The sequence below is a fragment of the Macrotis lagotis genome, chromosome 5, assembly GCF_037893015.1.
Source record: "Macrotis lagotis isolate mMagLag1 chromosome 5, bilby.v1.9.chrom.fasta, whole genome shotgun sequence".
NCBI lineage: Eukaryota > Metazoa > Chordata > Mammalia > Peramelemorphia > Peramelidae > Macrotis > Macrotis lagotis.
In genome coordinates this window covers 120,054,038-120,073,455 of record NC_133662.1, presented here as the reverse complement: position 1 = coordinate 120,073,455, position 19,418 = coordinate 120,054,038, and the positions used below count along the sequence as shown (strand labels likewise).

The 19,418-nt window shown below is 35.4% G+C and overlaps 2 protein-coding genes across 3 annotated transcripts in view; one reads left to right on the top strand and one right to left on the bottom strand.

The window, feature by feature from the left end:
* NT5DC1 (5'-nucleotidase domain containing 1) overlaps window positions 1–19,418 on the bottom strand; it is a 236,821-nt gene that overhangs the window by 146,815 nt on the left and 70,588 nt on the right. The gene's annotated exons all lie outside the window — the stretch shown is intronic.
* Window positions 12,031–19,418, top strand: part of COL10A1 (collagen type X alpha 1 chain) — a 44,888-nt gene continuing 37,500 nt past the window's right edge. The window contains exon 1 of the mRNA XM_074187405.1: window positions 12,031–12,247. The gene's annotated coding sequence lies outside the window, so the exon portion shown is untranslated. The remainder of the gene's footprint in view (window positions 12,248–19,418) is intronic.

The window sequence follows — 19,418 nt, the reverse complement described above, 5'->3', positions numbered from 1 at the left end:
CTCTATTTTAAGCAAATTTGAAGACAAAGAAGCAGAAATGAATATCTGAACTATAAAAAGCGAACCACATATACATCTTAATTTAGTTATGTCATTCAAATTATGGGCACACATTTTTTATTACTACTTAAATTTCCAGAGTAAAGGTATGTGTTCTAATAGTTTATATCAAATTTCCCCTAAATGAAGTATTACTTTTCTATATTCCTGCAAATGAGAATCAGTATGGCATGGGTCTGCCTCAGAATTAAGCACTGACTGACACAGCTTGGTCCTAAATACTAGATCTTAAAAAACCTCTAGAAACTCTCTAGGACTGTAAATTGAAGATGTTGAATTCCTTTGGTAGAAGGTATTCTCTTCACATACAAAATTCCGCAAACAAATAAAATCATAGGTCTGAACTAAAAGAAAATTCTTCTAGATACTTATTTTTAAACAAGAAATTAAATGTAATATTTTAATAATTTAAGTACCTATCACTGCTGGGGAATACAAAAAGGCAAGACAGAACCTGCCCACAAGGAGCCCACAATCTAAAGGGAAGATGACATGCAAATATATACAAACAAGCCATTTGCAAGATAAGTAGAGAATAATAAGTAACAGTAAATAGGGACTAGAATTCGGAAAAATTGGAAAAGACTTCTTGTAAAAGAAAAGATTTTAGTTGGGAATTAAAGGAAGCCAAGTGGAGAAGAGGGAAGAGTGTTCAGGTATGGGGACAATCAGAGAAAAACCCTCAGAGCTGAGAGCAACAGTAACTTCTTCAAGAAACTATCCCAGAAGGGCAGCTAGGTGGCACAAAGGATAGAGCAGTTGCCCTGGAGTCAGGAGAACGTGAGTTCAAATGGAAAGGACAGGACAGGACAGGACAGGACAGGACAGGACAGGACAGGACAGGACAGGACAGGACAGGAAAGGAAAGGAAAGGAAAGGAAAGGAAAGGAAAGGAAAGGAAAGGAAAGGAAAGGAAAGGAAACAAACAAATAGATGGCATTTAAGGTGAGATAATGAAGTAAGAAGCCAAACTATAAGAAGAGAGTTAAAGGAGAATCATAAAAAGTAAAGGAATTGATTGAAGTTGGACTTTTCAAGGAGTTTAGCTTCAAAAGAAGAAGAGATAAAGAATAACAACAGGTATGTAAAGATTAAAAGAGAATTTTTTTTTCCACGATGGAAGAAACATGGGCATGTTTGTAGATAGTAAGGAATGAGCCATTAGGCAGGAAGAGAATGGAAATTAAGTGAAAGAGAAGGGATGACAGAGGAAACAACCTGTTGGAAAAAAACCAAATGGAATAGGATCATTTGTACAGGTAGAAGGGTTAAATTCTAAGGATCAAGGCCACCTATACAAGTGAGTTAGAAATGAAAGAGAAGAGAGTGGCAGAAATGATAGAAGACTAGGAAGAGGGGAGAAAGGGAATTCAATGAATGATGGCCTCAATTTTTTCAATAAAATAAGAGTAGTGCAGAATGGGAGACAATGGCCTAAGTCTGCCAAGTGTGGCATGCCCTTATCAGAGAGGGTTCTGCCTATGAACTCTATGAGCAAGGCAGAACTGAAACACCTCAAAAGGTATCCAAATTTAAAAAACAGGTGTTCACATGGACTATTTATGCCCAACCTATGGTAGAGCAATAGATGTTCATATTAGTCTGATCAGCCACAGTCAAGACACATTATAAATTGTCTCTAACACAATGAAGTTGGTTTGGTCTTTTTTGATACAGAAGGGCAAGAATAACCAACCAAAATAAGAGACAAGGTTTCCAACTTACAATAGGGAGAAAGAACCATGAAAGGTTTGAAAAAGGATGAAAAGGTTTAGAAAAGTCCCTGTGGAGAGTAGAAAACATAGTGGAGAGACTAGACTGCTGAACCTTGTCAGGTAAATCCAGGTTCAAATCAAGCAACTAACACTTAGCCAATCTTTTGTTATGTCATATTTGTGATAAGATTTTATGCTTAAATATATAAGAATTAAGAATTCTTTAAATTTATCTGCATTTATATGTATATGTATATATATATAACATATATGCAAATATGAAAAATATGTTCAAGAAACAAAAAGAAAAAAATAGTATTTGGCCCTGCCAACTTCTAAGATTGGTCATCACATAAAATATTCTAAGAAGGGGAAAGCAGCTTGTTTTTTTAGAGAGAATATTACCTCAAAAACAGCTTGTAGAGCCAGGATGGTGGAGTAAAGGAAGCAATTCCCACAGGCTCTCCCCCAGACCCCTCCAAATTCCTTAAAATTATGACACTAACCAAATTCTAGAGTGGTGGAACCCACAGAATGATCGAATGAAACTATTTCCTGGCCCAAGACAACTTGGAAGATTTGCAGGAAGGGTCTGTACCACCAAAGTTGGAAAGAGCTGCACTGCAGACTAGGCTGAACCACAGCAAACCATATCCAGCCATCCACGAACAGCCCACGGGGTGCCTGATTCCATGGTAACTGGACAGTTTCCAGATCTCTCAGCCCAGGGATTGCCAAGGATAACTGGAAAGTTCAGTGGGAAAACTCTGCATTGCCAGAGTGCGCATGGAGTCCAGGCCAGCTAGGCCTCAGTGCAGCCCCAGTCCTAGGAACCTGCAGAGTCCCACAGCAGTTGCTTCTAGAGAGCTCAAGCCCACAGCTGGTGAGGGTGTCAAGGAGATTGCAGATGTCTCTCTCTGCTACCTCTGAGGCAGTTCTCTGTTGCTTTGCCCATACTCAGATCCAGGTCACAATCTGGGGCCCAAGGGTCAGGAAAAGGAGCTTTATTGCCATAGCGAAGCAGGGACCCTCCTCCAAGTTCCAGGGCAGCGGGAATTGTTTGGAGTTGTCCACAGACCAGAGCATGGGCTAGGAAAGTGGTCAAAGATTTTCATAAGATCTTGGAGGAAGTACCGTCCCTGAGGGAGGGTGCCCCCAAAACAATCAAAAGCTCGGAAAAGTGAGCCCTCCACTCTGGAAGCAGAGTGCCACATTTAAAAAGAGTTAAAACAAAGTCATAGGCTGGGAAATTGATCAAACAACAGAAGAAAAAGAATCTGACCATAGACAATTACTTTAGTCCACAGAGGATCAAAATAAATACTCTAGAAGATGATAAAATCAAGGCTTCCAAGAAAAAGATGAATTGATCTCAGGCTACTTCAGAGCTCAAAAAAAAATTCTGAAAATCAAGTAAGTGAGGTAGAAGAAAATTTGGGAAGAGGAAATGAGAGCAATGTGAAAAATCATGAAAACTAAGTCAACAGCTTGGTGAAAGGAGCTTCAAAAAATACTGAAAAAAATAACATCTTAAAAACCAGTTTGGGTCAAATGGGAAAAAAAAGCAGCCCAAAAGGCAAATGAGGAGAAGAATGCCTTAAGAAGCAGAATTAGCCAGATAAAAGAGGAGATTAAAAAAAGCTCTTTGAAGAAAATAATTCCTTCAAATCCAGAATGGTGCTAAGGGAGGCTGATGACTTTGTGGGAAATCAAGAAACAATAAAACAAAACCAAAAGAATGAAAAAACTAAAAGAAAATGTGAAAGATCTCATTGGAAAAACAACTGACCTGGAAAACAGATGTAGAAGAGATAATTTAAAAAATTATTGGGCTACCTGAAAGTAATGATCAGGAAAGGAACCTAGACTTCATTTTTTTTTTTAGGTTTTTGCAAGGCAAATGGGGTTAAGTGGCTTGCCCAAGGCCACACAGCTAGGTAATTATTATTAAGTGTCTGAGGCTGGATTTGAACTCAGATACTCCTGACTCCAGGGCTGGTGCTCTATCCACTGCACCACCTAGCCACCCCCTAGACTTCATTTTTCAAGAAATTCTAAGGAAAATTGCCCTGATAGCCTAGAATCAGAGAGCAAAATAGAAATTGAAGGAATCCACCAATCTTCTTCTAAAAAGAGATCCCAAAATGAAAATTCCCAGGAATATTATAGCCAAATTCCAGAACTCCCAAGTCAAGGAGAAAATATTGCAAACAGCCAGAAAGAAACAATTCAAATATCATGGCTCTACAGTCAGGATCACACAAGATTTAGCAGCATCTACATTGAGGGGTGTATGACTTAAAATAGGATATTCCAGAAGACAAGAGTATGAATTACAAGAGAATCAATACCCAGCAAACTGAACATGCTCTTTCAGGGAAAAAAGATGGATATTCAAACTTTACTGTTGAAACCACCAGAGCTGAACAAAAAGTTTTACCTTCATGTAGAAGACTCAGGTGAACTGAAAGGATGGACAGAAAGGGCAAATTATGATGGATTTAATGATGTTGAACTGAGTGTATTGCTGCATGGAAGAAGATACCAATAACTCATAAGATTCTTCTGTATTAGATTAGTTGGAAGGAGTATATATATATAGACAAAGCACAAGGAACTGGATATGAAGGTATAATATAAAGAAGGGGTCAATGGGTGAGAAAGAAATGAACTGGGAGAAAGGGAAAGGAGAATTAATGTGGGGTAAGATATTTCACACAAAAAACGCAAAAAAAAAGCTGCAATGGAGTAGAAAGAGAGAAAGTGAGGGGGATTGAGTGACTCTTCAGTCTCACTGGGAGTGACTCAAGAGAGAAAATAACATACACATTCAATATAGTATAGAAATCAATCTTACCCTAGAGGAAAAAAGGAAAGGAAAAGGATGAGAGAAAAGGGACGGGAAGGAGAGGAGGGGTGAGGATAACAGAAGAGAGGGAAGATCGTGCAAGGGTGTACTTGGATACAGCATACTTCTAGGGAGGGACAGGATAAAAGGAGAAAGAGAACATAATAATTGGGCATGGGGAAAATAGGATGGAGGGCAATACAGTTAGCAACAGCAACTGTGGGAAAAAATATTGAAGCAATTTCTCTGATGGACTTATGATAAAGAATGCAATCCATCCTAGAGTCAGAACTGATGGTATCTAAACGCAGAGTGAAGTATGCTTCTTTTTTCCCTCTTACTTCATTTTTCTTGAGGTTTCTCTATCTTTGAGGGGGGAGAGGGGATTCTGTTTACTTTTGTAACAAGACAATTGTAGTAATGTGAAAAAAAATAAATAATATTTTAATAAAAAAGTAGCTTGGTGTTTTTTTTGTTTTTATGCAACCTATTTATCCTATACAAATTATGAAATGACAATATTAGTAAAAATGAATATGTGCAAATAATAACATAGGTAGATCATTTTAAATAATATATAAAATTAAATAACTTTTGTTTTCTGACATCTGAAGGCAGAGAATACTAAGGAGTAGGAAAGGTGGAAACTGAAGAGAATTTTTCTCAAATAACAAAATCCTAGTTACTTAACTCTCTTCTTTTCCCAATCCCCCTGTGCTTAGGCCTAAATTTTAAGTTTTTCTTCAATCTTGAAAAAATTTTGGAAGCCCCATAAATCTTCCAGGTTTCTTTCATTAAAGAAGTTTTATGAACTTTTCACAAAGAAAAACCAATACTGTTATATAACATAAAGAATGAGGGCTAACTTTGTTATTTTTCTTCAATTTGTTTCCTCTATCCCATTCTTTCCAGTAATTCCTCTTATCAAGTATATTCTCAGCAGTCAGTAACTCTAGTTCCTTTTCTTTTTTCTTTTACAAGTCGCTTGAAGTCTTCTCATATCTACTGTGGTAGAAAAGTTTAGATTGTATGCAAGGGCAGCAATAGCAAGTCCAATCCTCTAAAATACAAGTTATTGGGGCAGCTGTGTGGCACAGTGCATAGAGCACCAGCCCTGGAGTCAGGAGGATCCGAGTTCAAATCTGACCTCAGACATGTAATAATTACCTAGCTATGTGGCCTTGGGCAAGCCACTTAACCGCACTGCCTTGCAAAAAAACCCAAAACACCCTAAAAAATTAAAATAAAATACAAGTTATCTATATGGAATGTATACACCCACTGTGTGTGTATATATATACATATATATATATATACATATATATAGATAGATGTCATTTTATCTACTGAGTCATTTAAAACCAACCAAGATCTAAAAGTCACTTGTGTTTCTATTTCTTAATGAAGCTCCAGTGTGTGTATATCAAACCTCACAAGATAAAAGTAATAAGCTAGAGGACGGAACAAGTTTAGCCCAAGATATGATGGTAGTTTTTTATGAAAAAGTAAAGACACCACTGATGGGAACAGAGGAACATAGGAAGGGATCTATATGAATACCTACATGTCAGAGTTAACTGCCCATGTCACCCATAACTAAAACCACTTATAATTATGATGAATAATCATGTATTACAAACATGACTTTTCTAGACCAGCAAGAAAGGAAAGGACACAATAGTAAGGCAATGTACCTTCCAGAAGCAAATGGAAAAAAAGATCTTTTACAAATATATAATACAAAAAATGTAAAACTATTGCTTCATGCAGAAATATAAAACTAACATCAAAACTGAATAAAAGGAGACTATCATTAAGAGTTCAAGAATATGTAGAGACCTTTATACATTTTTATTATTGGTTAGTCATTTGTCTAAATAAGACATGACTATTAAACTCACACTTGTTACTTTGTAATCATAATCAAACTGTACTTGGGCATTTATGTGTATCTATGTATCAAAACACAGGTATATATAGATACAGTGGAGTGAGGAAGGGATTAGAAAGCACAGCAGAGGCTGAAGAGGGGAAGGTATTTAGTAATTGCACTGTCATAATAAATTGGAGATTATATCCCATTAAAAAAAAGAAATGCTATTTAGGCTGTTTCCATTAGAAAAAAACAGACTATTATTTTTATTGACTATATATATATAGGACAGGCAATATAACGTAGTAGATAAGATGGAGTTAGAAATATTTGGATCAAGTAATGTTTCTAATAACTGGCTTTAGGACCTTCAGTTATCCCATGCCCGGTTTAAGACTATAAAATCTACATGACTAGAGATAGTTTCAATACTAAGAAGTCCTATGGACTAATGAAATCACAATGAAAATTATTAAAACTGTGTAGGTAGGTGTGTATACTTTAACAGATACATGCTTTTGTCCATGGGGTTATTCTTTGTATTAAACATCCTTGTTTATACACCCCCTTTTCTAACAGAGCTAGCATTCTAGTACAAGCCCTTATTATCTCACACTTTGATTATAATAGTATACTGATGGGTCTGCCTGCCTTAAATCTTCCCTCCCCTCCTGCCCCCCCCACTCCAATTCACTCTTCATTCAATCCCTCCCTGCCCCATCCCCAGTCCCTCAATAAACTCCTATGCTTTTCTATTGGCTCCAGGAGCAAATTATCTTTGTCTGGAACTCAAAGCACTTCATAACTCAGTCTGGTCTTCTTACACCTTACTCCCCTATATATACTTTTCGATAGTTTGATGCTATTCCACAAACCAGTTGTTCCATCTCTTGGTTCCAGACATTCTCTCTGGTTGTTCTCCATAGCTGAAATTCTCTTCCTCCACTCCAACTACGGACCTCCCTGACATCTTTTAAGTAGCAACTAAAATCCCATCTCCTTTAGGAAGCCCTCCTCAACTCCTCTTAATTCCAGTGCCTTCTCTTAATTATTTCCTATTTATCGTATGTAGAGATTGATTGAATATATTCGCTTGCATGTTGTCTGCTTACTGGATTATAAACTTCCTTGAGGGAAGGGCTGCATTTTTTGTAACAAGGAGAAAGATTTCTGTCTTTTTAATGTTACTTAGAAGCAACTGTATCACTTTGCTTTCTATCCAATGGACTGCCTTCAAAAGTCTTAAACCTTGGGGTGGCTAGGTGGCGCAGTTGGATAAAGCACCAGCCCTGGATTCAAGAGTTACATGGGTTCAAATCTGGTCTCAGACATTTAATAATTACCTAGCTGTGTGGCCTTAGGCAAGCCACTTAACCCCATTTGCCTTGCAAAAAAAAAAAAGTCTTAAACCAGGTTGTTTGTACTTATCAACATCAGGCATCAAAACTCGGCTTAATAATCCCCCTATTTCATATATTCTTTAATACTAATCTTTTAAATGGAAAATTATGAAAAATATTTTAATTATAAAATTTGTGCTGACCAAATATTACTTCCCTACATCAGAATTCTAAGACTATGAGGATAACTTGACTATCCTCACACTGACTGAAGTGGCATAATAGCAGTACCTGAAAATGTAACAGATTCCTAATTAAATTAAGTTAATAATGTCTCCTGCTAGGGTGAGGAGCATGTTACATATCAGGTGGTGGAGCTGGAAACTCAGTCCAACAAAAGGGACCATAAGAATAGGAAATTGTAAAAAGAAAAAATATTATAAAATTAAAATTGGTTTAAAACAAATATTTGTGTAAGAACCCAAGATGATTCTTATGAAAAAGCATCATTGTAGAAAATAAGTTTAATAATTCAAAAGATGGGCTGGAACTCTTCAATATCCTGGCTATGCCCGGTATAACCATTTCTAAGTTTACACTTCTTAACAGCATACTTCATTTTTCCCTCATCTCTACCTTTTGGTTTCTCTGGCTTTCCTCAAGTCCCAGCTAAAATCTCACCCTCTAGAGGAAGACTTTTTTAATCTCACTTAGTTTTAATGTCTTTTATTGTTCATTATTTCCAATTTTTCCTATAGTATAGTTTGTGCCTACTTTATAAATTGCATACTCCATTAGATTGGGAGCTATCTCAGAGCACGGACTGTATTTTTACCTTTCATTATAAATCCAATATTTAGTACAATGTTTGGCTCGTTAGGAGGTACTTTGTAAATGTTAACTGACTGACTAACCTATAACTTCATAGCCAGAAGTACATATTTAGTAATAGAAGATATCCTTTAGACACAAGTAGAATTAGAAATTTTATTAAACACAAATACAGTACCTCATGGCAGCCAGGTGAGGTGGCACAGTGGATAGATGCTGTATCTGGAGTCATGAAGACTCAGTGTCCTTAACCCAAATCTGACCTCAGATACTTTCTAACTGGGTAACCCTGAAGAAATCATTTAACCCTGTTTTCCTCAGTTTCCTAATGTGTAAAATGAACTGGGGAAGAAATTGGCAAACCATCCAAGAAAACGCCAATTGGGGTCATGAAGAATTTGAACACACCTGAAAATGACTAAAATGAAAACCACATCCCTACAAAAGGATCTCATTCATCAAAAGACAGGAATGGCAGTAAGATATAGATAAGTAGAACCAGACTTGGGTTCAAATGTAATCTTTGACACTGGCTATGTAATCCTAGTTCAGTTTCTGAGACTATAAACTATACAACAGTTGCTGATATGCATTGGTAAAAGGCCTTTTCTCCTCTAAGAGAAACACAGAACTTAGAAAGGATTAGGAAAAAATGGAACTGCTGGGTTGTCCTCCCTGTTCACTGGCCAAATTTTAGAACCTAGGGATGGTGATGGATGAAAAAGCTTTGACACAGCTGAGTAATATCGCTCTTCTACTCTATTATTCTCCACATGGGAAAGAAACTTTCTAGAGGGATTCAGAGCATAATGTAACCTGAAACTTGAAGAATGGTTTGATCTTGAGTGAGTTGATCTATAATACAGCATATTCAGAAGAATTAGAATAATTCTGCTTAACCTCAGAGAAAAAAGAACTAGAAAAAAATGGGTGGAATCTGTAAAGAGAAAAATGTAGACTCAATTATGAAAGGAAAAGTTAGTAGCAACTGGAGCTATCTAAAGTAGGAAGGGGTGACCTGCAGGCTATCAGGTTGACCTTCACTCAGCTTCTTCAAGTAATAGCTAGACAAGCCCTTGCCAGGTACACTGCAGGGAAGAGTTTTCTAAATGGAGTTTGGAAGAGGTAATGAATGGATGAAATCACAAGGAAGAATGTAGGAAGATAAGAAGAGGTCACACTTAAGGAACAGTGAAAGAAGTGCCAGCAAATTTTAGAAAAGACCCAAGAGATATGTTCAAAAAATAATTTTAAAAGAACAAGATAGCATGGGTTCTAAGTTAGGTCTTTCTCTTTAAGTCCTGGAAAAGTTATTAAAACTTCTGGTACCTCAGGAAGAAAGAGGGTTCTAGGGCATGCTGCCACTTTCCTACCTGTGTGTCCCTGGCCAAGTCACTTAATTTCTCTGAGGCTCAGTTTTCTAATCCATTAAATAGGAATAATATTAGGAAGCACGACATAGAAAGAATTACTGTAAAGCTCAAATGAAATAATGTCCTTAAGAGTACTTTGCAACCCAAATGTATAATGTCCGCTAAAAGAATTATTGCCCCCTAGCAAAATAAAAACTTCTCCAGGATAAAAATCTATTTCTCCCTTATTCCTAGACCTTAACACACAGTGTTGTGAGCACAGCAGGAGCATAATACATTTTGCTGAAATGGATTGAGCCCATTTATTTAAGATCTATATGACAGTTAAGAGGATTCTACATTTCAATTGTTATGATAATTGGAGTTTTAAGGCATGAGTCATTTGTCCTATAAAATGCCAAAATATTTCAGCAGCTCAGCCAAATAATCTTTTGAAAGAGCATTCTCATATCAATAAACTCTGGGGTTTTCATTCATTCATAGGTAAGGCCTACTTGTTCCATCACTACATTAAACTTTCAATCAGGTGTAGACATTGATATTACTTTCTTGTAATAACATTATTTTTTCAGATATTTATTTCATTGATTTCATGAGCAAGGAACAATACAAACATACCATTTGAAATAAACTTAGAAATGTGGAGGTATAAACACATCCATTAATGTACACATCTTCCTCAATTTTGTCACCTCAAATAAATGATCGAATTAATATTTATCACCTATTTTTCTGGTCTCACAAGCCTCTCCCTCAACCTTCAATTTCAATTTCTTACAAAGATGTAATCACTTATTAATTTGACACATATTTTGGCTAAAACAAATATGTCACATGAGTGTCAATAAAAATGACTCAGAACTAATTACTCATAGTATATTTACTGGACTCATAGTGTAGTTAGACAAATTATTAAAAATGAATAATTAGATTTGATTTCTTGCCATATCTTTTATTTTAAAGAACAAGGAGGAGACAAGAATGCTTTGGTCTCTAAAAATAAGGAAGAATTCTCATTTCCAGGTCCATATTAGCATATTTTAGAGATTTAAATCTCTTTACTTAATGTACAAATTCAAATGCCCACTGATTCACCATCATGATCCCTACAATCATACATTCATATACTTATTGAATAGTGTTTATTATGCACAGAATGAAAGGCAGTTCTATTAAATTTAGTGGGAATGTGACAAAAGACTTTCCTATGGATAAGATGGTGATTTAAGTGGATTTTATGTTTTATATGACAATTAGAATGCTTTCTAATGTTTAAAAAGGACTCACAATACACAATGTTCTATATACTAAATGTATAGAAGACATATCAAAGACATATACGATATAAACATCCCAGTGATAAACCACTTGATTAGATTTATAGGAACACAAAATCTGAAAAGCAATCTAGTATATTCCTAAATCAGAGATCTGGGTTCAAGTTCCATCTCTGAACACAGTTATTGGATGTGTGAAGCTGGATAAGTCACTTAATCTCTCAGTATCATAGGTAAATTTTAGAGGGTATTTGCTCACCTGGGAATTTCCTATTCCAATGAAATCACAGGTTCATCTCCTATCAAATGAATTTGCCTCAACTTCCAAATATAACTAAACTCTCTGAAGAAGTAGAAATTCATTGTAATAATAGTATTTTGTAACAATATATTTCCTAGCATATCTAAGCATCTAAACTTCATATAAGTTAGCAAAGGCATAAAAGATTTGTTCTTCTAAAGGAGTCAGATAGATTTATTAATGGAAACCACTGAAGGATTTGTTTTCCAAGCCATGCTAATTCTGTCCCAATAAAAGTATCTGTGCCAAAACATCATACCAGTCTTGAATTAACACATGGGATCAAATGAATGAAAATCTCCAATCTCCTTCCATTTCTCATGGAGAGTCACTTACTGCAGGGAAACAACAACAACAAAAAAATTCTCTCCTGGAAATGAATCAGAAAGCAGATCCATCATTCAGTAGCCAGCATATGATTCAGCAGAGCTTTGTATAAAAAGTATAAAGTCCAAAAACTACCCAAAAAAGGGCTCTGGAAGCAGTGGATTGGTTTTTAACCCTCCTGGAATTCCTTGCTGATAGTTTCTGTGAATTTCTGACTGTGAAAGAAGAACACAGTAGGATGACAAGGGGGTGACCTTCAAAGAACAGCAAAAAGTACTAGGGATACATTTCACCAAGTAAAGGTAGGATAAAAGTATAATTTATGACAATAAGTTTGTGATAACATGACTAATTATAGATAACAGCTAGGAAAATTGGTTACTTACACAATTAATGACAATATAACAGGATGCACCTAAGGGGAAATAATTTGCAAATTTGAGTTTGTTTTTAACTCCCTCATGAGAAAATAACTATGATTGTATTTTTATCTCTTTCACTAACCAAAGGTTAAGAGGGAAATAAACCACTACTACATTCAATTTGACTTTCTGGATTTCAAAGAAAGATATAGGAGTTGTTTGTTTGTTTTTAGGAAGGAACTAATCTATGCTTATGTACCAGAAAGAAAAGTTAGGATTTGAAACTTCACACAACTTTATATAATTTGTCTTCATTATTAAATCTAAGAAATTACTAAAAGTTCAGATTTGTTAGTGGGTTCAACTTACATCAATAGTCAACATGATGACATTTGTGTCACCTTTCAAATGGTATGATTTATGTAAAAGGCTTTATATAACTTAAAGGATAGATAAAATTGACCTATTTTAATTTGAAGAGATGAGTTTGTCAAGAGAAAGGAATGAGAAAATGAACCTGCAACTTGGAAAATAATGAAGAGATTCACTGAAAACATTTTTTTCTTGATATTTTAGTTTTCAGATGTTTCATGGCTTTCTTAGATGCTTTTCCAAATGTGTACTTCAAAAGGGTCAATATTCTAAGAGGTACAGAACTTCAAAGCTAAAAGTATTCTGTGACTCAAAAATTAGAGTCAGATTTAATTGCTGATTTTTGTTATAGGTTTATAATAATTCCTTTAAGAATTCTTTTGAATCGGAGCTCTGTGAACTTCTTATTCCCTTTTCTGCTTTCAAACTTCCAAATCAACTTGGCTGTCTTTTGCTAGAACAAGGCCAAAAAGAAAAGGGGAGTCCTCCCTTGTGGTTTCATATGCCTTTTTGTCATGGTCTAGTGAAAAAGAGTAATTTTTTAAAAATTTAATTTTACATACACTTAATCCTAACTTTGGACTCAAAACTATTCAGTAATTCATGCTAGTATTTTTTCAACTTTGAAAACAATTTGGTTTAAAATTTATAAATTGGCTCATGTGAAAATATAGCTTTTTCAATATAAAATCTCAACAAAAGGCAGTCCCCAATTCAATTAAACAAGCACTTATCAAACCCCTGCTAGGTGCAAGGTACTATACTAGGTACTAGAGATAAAAAAGTGAAAAATGACATCATATATCCCTGCAAAAAGCTTACAATTGTGTTTCAGAAGTTTGTTTATATCAGTAGATTCTGAACATATTTTTCTCACAGAGAGTACTATATACAGCTAGATCCCCCACCCCAACTGTTTAATTTACAATATAATGATTGATTTGTTTGTTTTGTTTTGTTTTTGCTTTTTATTGGTGGGGCAATGGAGTTTTAAGGGCCTTATCCAAGGTCAGGCAGGTCCTCCTGACTCCAGGACCAGCATACTCTATCTAATTTACCTAGCTGCCCCCAGACTTAAGATGCAATGATAAGGTTTGTCAAGTGCTTTATCTCATTTGATCCTAACAACAACTCTTGAGTTTGTGGCTTTGTTAGTTTCATTTTTATAAAACAGTTATAGTATTATAGCTATACTACTACAGAATCTACTCATCATGTTGAATGATATTTCTATAGGAAACACATTCAGAAACCTAATATGAAACACTAGAAACATATTTCATTCATTCATCCAATGTCTCACTCATTCCTTCATTCATCCATCAATATCTATGAAATGTCCACTAAGAGACAGACACTCTACTTAGTGATGGGAATGTAAACACAAAACAAAAACAAACAAAAAACCCAATAGGAAACCACCAAACTCTTCTTCCTATTTAGGGAACTAGAAAGAAGATTGTCCCCATATCCAAGCCCTACTCAGGTCCAGATAAGACCCCCTCAGAAGGGGGAGGGGGAGGATTTTCTGCTATTGTAGACATGTCCCTCTCTGCAACACTTCTCAGTTTTTTTTTCAGGTTTTTTGCAAGGCAATGGGGTTAAGTAGCTTGCCCAAGGCCACACAGCTAGGTAATTATTAAGTGAGGCCACATTTGAATTCAGGTACTCTAAGGAGTCAGGGCCAGTGCTCTATCCACTGTGCCACCTAGCCCCCAACACTTCTCAGTTTTGGACATCTTTCCTTTCACTTTTCCCCCTGAAGCTTATTGGGGGATGCCCTCTTCCCTTTCCCTTAGTATCCACTCTTTTAGGGCAAGGTTTCTAACCTTTCTTGCAAAATCCGTAGGCAATTTCACAGTATCTTTATTATCTATCCCTAACACAAGTACACAATACAGCCTTTCTGGGTAGGTTTTTATAGTGCATACTAGTAAATGGGATTCAATTAGAAATGTTCTTATTTTCTTTTGATGGAGAAAGGGGGACCCTATTACATAATACTAATGGATCTCTGAGGTTTACAAAAGACTGAAGATTCATCTATATTTTCAGATACCCAGACAAACTTATGAGAATTCTGGGCATTTACAGTATCAGCCATAAGACACTTTAAGGCATAAAATCTTAATCCTGGCCAACTCTGGCCAACTGAAGAAGCCTACAGACATTTTCTCAAAAAAAAAAAGTTTTTAAAGGCACAGAATAAAATTAGGATTATGAAGGACACTAATTATATTGAAATGAGGGCATCAAGATAGTTTTCCCATACAAATTCATGGTTGCCTTATCCCTATCCATATCCTTCAGTGGTCTTGCTTTTAAAGTGATCTTTAAAGAGTTTAGGAATGTGAAGAGATAGGACACAGGTTAGGCACAAGGTCTGACTTACTAGTGGCAGTTGGATGGAGGATGCTCTTAGCCTGGAAACTTACCCCTTTTTCCCTTTCCCTTTGCTGCTAAAGACTTCCCTCTGGATCAGCAAAGGAGGGAGATGAAGGAGTAGAATAAAGATGGTGAGATACTCAGGAAGCAGTAAAAGGAAATACCAAATTTTTGTCAATGTAGAAAAAAGAAATTTCTCTGATAATAATTTGGGAGTAAGAGTAACTATCCACTTAGATTTACTGTCACTAGTTGGTTAAGGACCTTGTTGCATCCTGAGCATTAAATGCTTCCTCAGATCATAGGGATGGAGGTCATACACAGATATTAGATTTCTGGAGTCCACATCTAATTCAAGAGAGATTGCACTTTCCCCCTCTTCTGCCAGGTCAATACATAGTGAGATGAAGGAATGCTGTATATAGATCCAGATAACTGAAGGCAATTTTTTCTATTTCCTTATGCTGGTTAAAACATATTCTCCCCTTTTCCTAAATTACTTGGCTTATTATAGTATATAGGTTAGGACTCTGCCTGGAGAAAGAAGAACCAAATATTGTAGATTCCATTATACAATTTTTTCAGCATTCATTCAAGGAAAATCTATTTCCATGAGAAAAAAGATCACAAACTATTGATGGGGACTCATCAATTCTCAGGGAAATAGCTTATAAGTGAAGTAAAGGGAATCTTTGAAATGTACCATGAAAGACTGAATAGGACATGTAGTATATTATATATGAATCTTTTCTAGGTGACAATTATTAAGTCTGATTTTCTTCCTTGACAACTGTTGATGGGTAGGGATATGCACAGTAATCAATGTAAGGATCCTTTCATATACCTTTTCAGAGAAAAGTAATAAAAAAGGCAGCAAGAGGTAGAATGGGAAGAAATGTCTTGCCTCTTTTCTCACAGGACAAATCATAGATTCAGAGATGAAAGGAAACTTAGAGGTAGGTCCATCTAGTCAAACCCCTTTATTGTACAAAGAAATTGAGACCCAAAGTCACTAAGTTAAGAGGTAGCAGAGATGGGATTCAAACTCTTTCCAAATCCAGAACTCTTTTCATTGTATCATTCTGTAAATAAACACATCACAACCAGAAAAATCTTTGATATAATTAGGCCACAAATCTCACACCAGGCCTCAAAGGCCCAGAGAGAATAGAAAACAGAACTTCAAACAGTAAGGCATAACTATTCTATTCATCTAACATGTGAGAATTATTTTTTACAAATTAGTTTGCTATTTAAGACTATATAGTAATTTTTGAAAAAAAGGGAAGAAAATACAAATGAGTAGCCTTAAATTTAGTATTAAATTAAATCTTAGATTTAATAGATCTTCAATATAGGAAGGCCTAAATCACTCCAGAAATATTTATTGAGGCCTTTCTACTGTGGAAGATGAATTATGTGGAGATGCAAAGACCAGCCTGATGGTAACTTTAAAATGAAGTCTAAAAACTGACCCTGCATCACAAATGTTGAAGAAAAAAATGGAAAGATCTACCCGAAACAGTGCTGATGGTATAAGAACAGACTGAAACATTTTTTTCTCTTTCTTTCACTTTATTTCTCATGAGGTTTTATACTTTTGTGGGGGAGGGGGTATTATGTCTACTCTTAAACAAGAATATTTTATTAATGTATAAATAAATTAAAGAAAAAGAAAAAAATTAAGTTAAAAAAGAAAAAAGAAAAAATGGAAAGACAGGAAACAAAGGGAAAGAAGTAAAACAGGAGAGTTGAAAACATCACTGAGGATTAATAGATATTGGGTTTCATTTTTATCAATCTCATTCAATCAAAGTTTTTCATATTTGATTCAGTATTTCTTTTACAACAGTAATTCTCAAAGTATAGCTTGGGGTGAAGAAGACGGTCCCTTCTTTTTCAGGTATATGTAGGATTAGAGGTCCCTTCTAACTTTAAAATTCTGTAGTGTTGTTCCAGGTAATATATAAGCTGATTTTTTTATGTTTATGTTTATAATATAGAAATAGTATTATATGACAATACAGATTTAGCTATTTTACATATAATATCTGAAAGGGAGCAGGGTATAGCAGAGATGGCTAACCACTGAGAAGGGAAGATCTGAGTTGAAGTCCTCCCTCCAACCTATTCTAGCTGACTGTGGAACTTGGGCAAGTTACCTATCCTCAAAGTACTCAACACAACTAAGACTAAATTGTAGAGAAAGTGATAATACGCTGTGGTCAAAAGAGTTATTTCATCAGGAAGTACCCTCTATCACTAAAATCAAAGGTCTGGGTCTTGTCTCCTAATTATTCTATTTAATAAAATTAAGACATCAGTTCATTGATTTTTCAGCAAAATTAATTTTGGTGCAGGAGCACAAATACAATAGGTGGTCCACAGCCAAACACAATCCAAAGGAACTAGAGGACCAATGTTTTAGAATCTCTCTAAAAGAGATTCTTTATTTTAGGAGAGACTGTGATTCATAGATCCAAGAAACAGTCCTTAGTAATTCAATACTTCAAAATTTATTTCAATAGGTGTATGATTTCATGGGTGTGGATACTCCCATCAAATCACATCATCTCCAAGTCTCAAGAGTTAGTCCTCATGAATTGTACTGACCAAAAATTTTAATTTCAAAATTTCAAAAAATTTTCTGGGCAGCTAGGTGGTGCAGTGGATAGAGCACCAGCCCTGGAGTCAGGAGGACCTGAGTTCAAATCCAGCCTCAGACACTTAATAACTACCTAGCTGTGTGGCCTTGGGCAAGACACTTAACCCCATCGCCTTGAAAAAAAAATTTCTTCAAACAGAAATTGGTTCTTAGCAAATCAGTTGACCAAACCAAGCTTGACCATTTAATTAATCCATCAACATGCAGTTTAGTGCCTATTAAGAGCCAGGTATTGCGCTAGGCCTTAGAAATCCCAGATTTGTAAGATCCTACCAAGTTTGGGCTCCTGTGGCTCAGACTCTGAGATCTCCACACTTTGATGAAGTATCTAAGTAATCAGAATCGTAATCATAACCATAATAATGACAGCAGTGAGCACATTTTATAGTGCTTTAGAGTTTGTAAGGTATATTACAAATATTATTGTATTTAATACTCACAATAATCCTGGAAGGTAGATGCGATTAGATTACTTCTGCCATATTACAGATGAGGAAACAGAAAGAGATTAAGTCACTTGCCTAGGGTTGGATACATAGCTAGTAAGTATGACTAGAAGTAGGTTAGAATTTAGGTCTTCCTGATTCCAAACCCAATGTTCAAGGAACTGTATCAACTAGGATTACAGCTGGGATTTTCAGAAAAAGTTAAGAAAATAAATATTGTATTATGATCACACTATTATGTTTGCTAACAAGATCTAGAACTCTGCAGCTGGTGTTACTTAGACTATTATTAAAAAAAACACTTCCACCCTTAATTCACCTGAATAGAATGCTATATTCAATGATTGAAAAATATTGTTACTTATTACATTATCTTTTTTGAATTTTTTTATTTTAAATATGGTTCAAATAGAGATTGTGAGGATTAATCATATACCATTTTATAAAAATCTTGTGCTTTTTGTACAATGAAGAAAACTTGCTTTTTGTCTTTTTGTTCTCAAAACAATTTTTTAAAAATATTCTTTTGCATACTGAGACACAGCAAGCTGAGTCAGACAATGTAACTAGATACCTCTTCTTCTCTAGACTTAGGTTAAGTAGATCTTGAGTACTTTAATTATTAATCCTGAGGCATAAACATGTTCCAACTTTGTTTTGTTTTTGGTTTAATAGATGAAATAAAACAGAAAGTATTTAAAAACAAACATCTCCTCTCCCCAGTAAGATCCCAGTATTTCTCCAGGAAGACCTCTCCCTTTCATAATTTAATTAACCTGCAAACTTACCAAGTAAACACGATGAATTGTATCTTTCAGCACCTTATAACACTGCTTCAATGTCCTAGTATTTTTAAACCAAATACTGAGTATTTTTTTTAAATCAAAGTTCTGCTTGAAGACCTAAATTAAAGAAGAGTGATAGAAAAATTCTAAAACATCACCAGCAGCAAAGAATGTAGCATGTTTGGTAGTAGTGTCTATTCTCAATCCTGGGAGGAGGGAAACAGAAACCCCTGTTTCACTGAGAGGAAGTCTTGCTAATAGATCACTGGCAAAGAAGCTGAATTAGGTAAAAAAAACGACTATGTCTCCGATTTTCGTCAACAGAGTAACTTCTGATCTTGACCATTTAACACAGTAGCCAAACATATTGACTTACCTATTTTTAAATTTCACTTGAGCTAAACTGCTATGAACAAACACCACCACAAGTTGCTAAGCAACTATTTACAATCAACAAG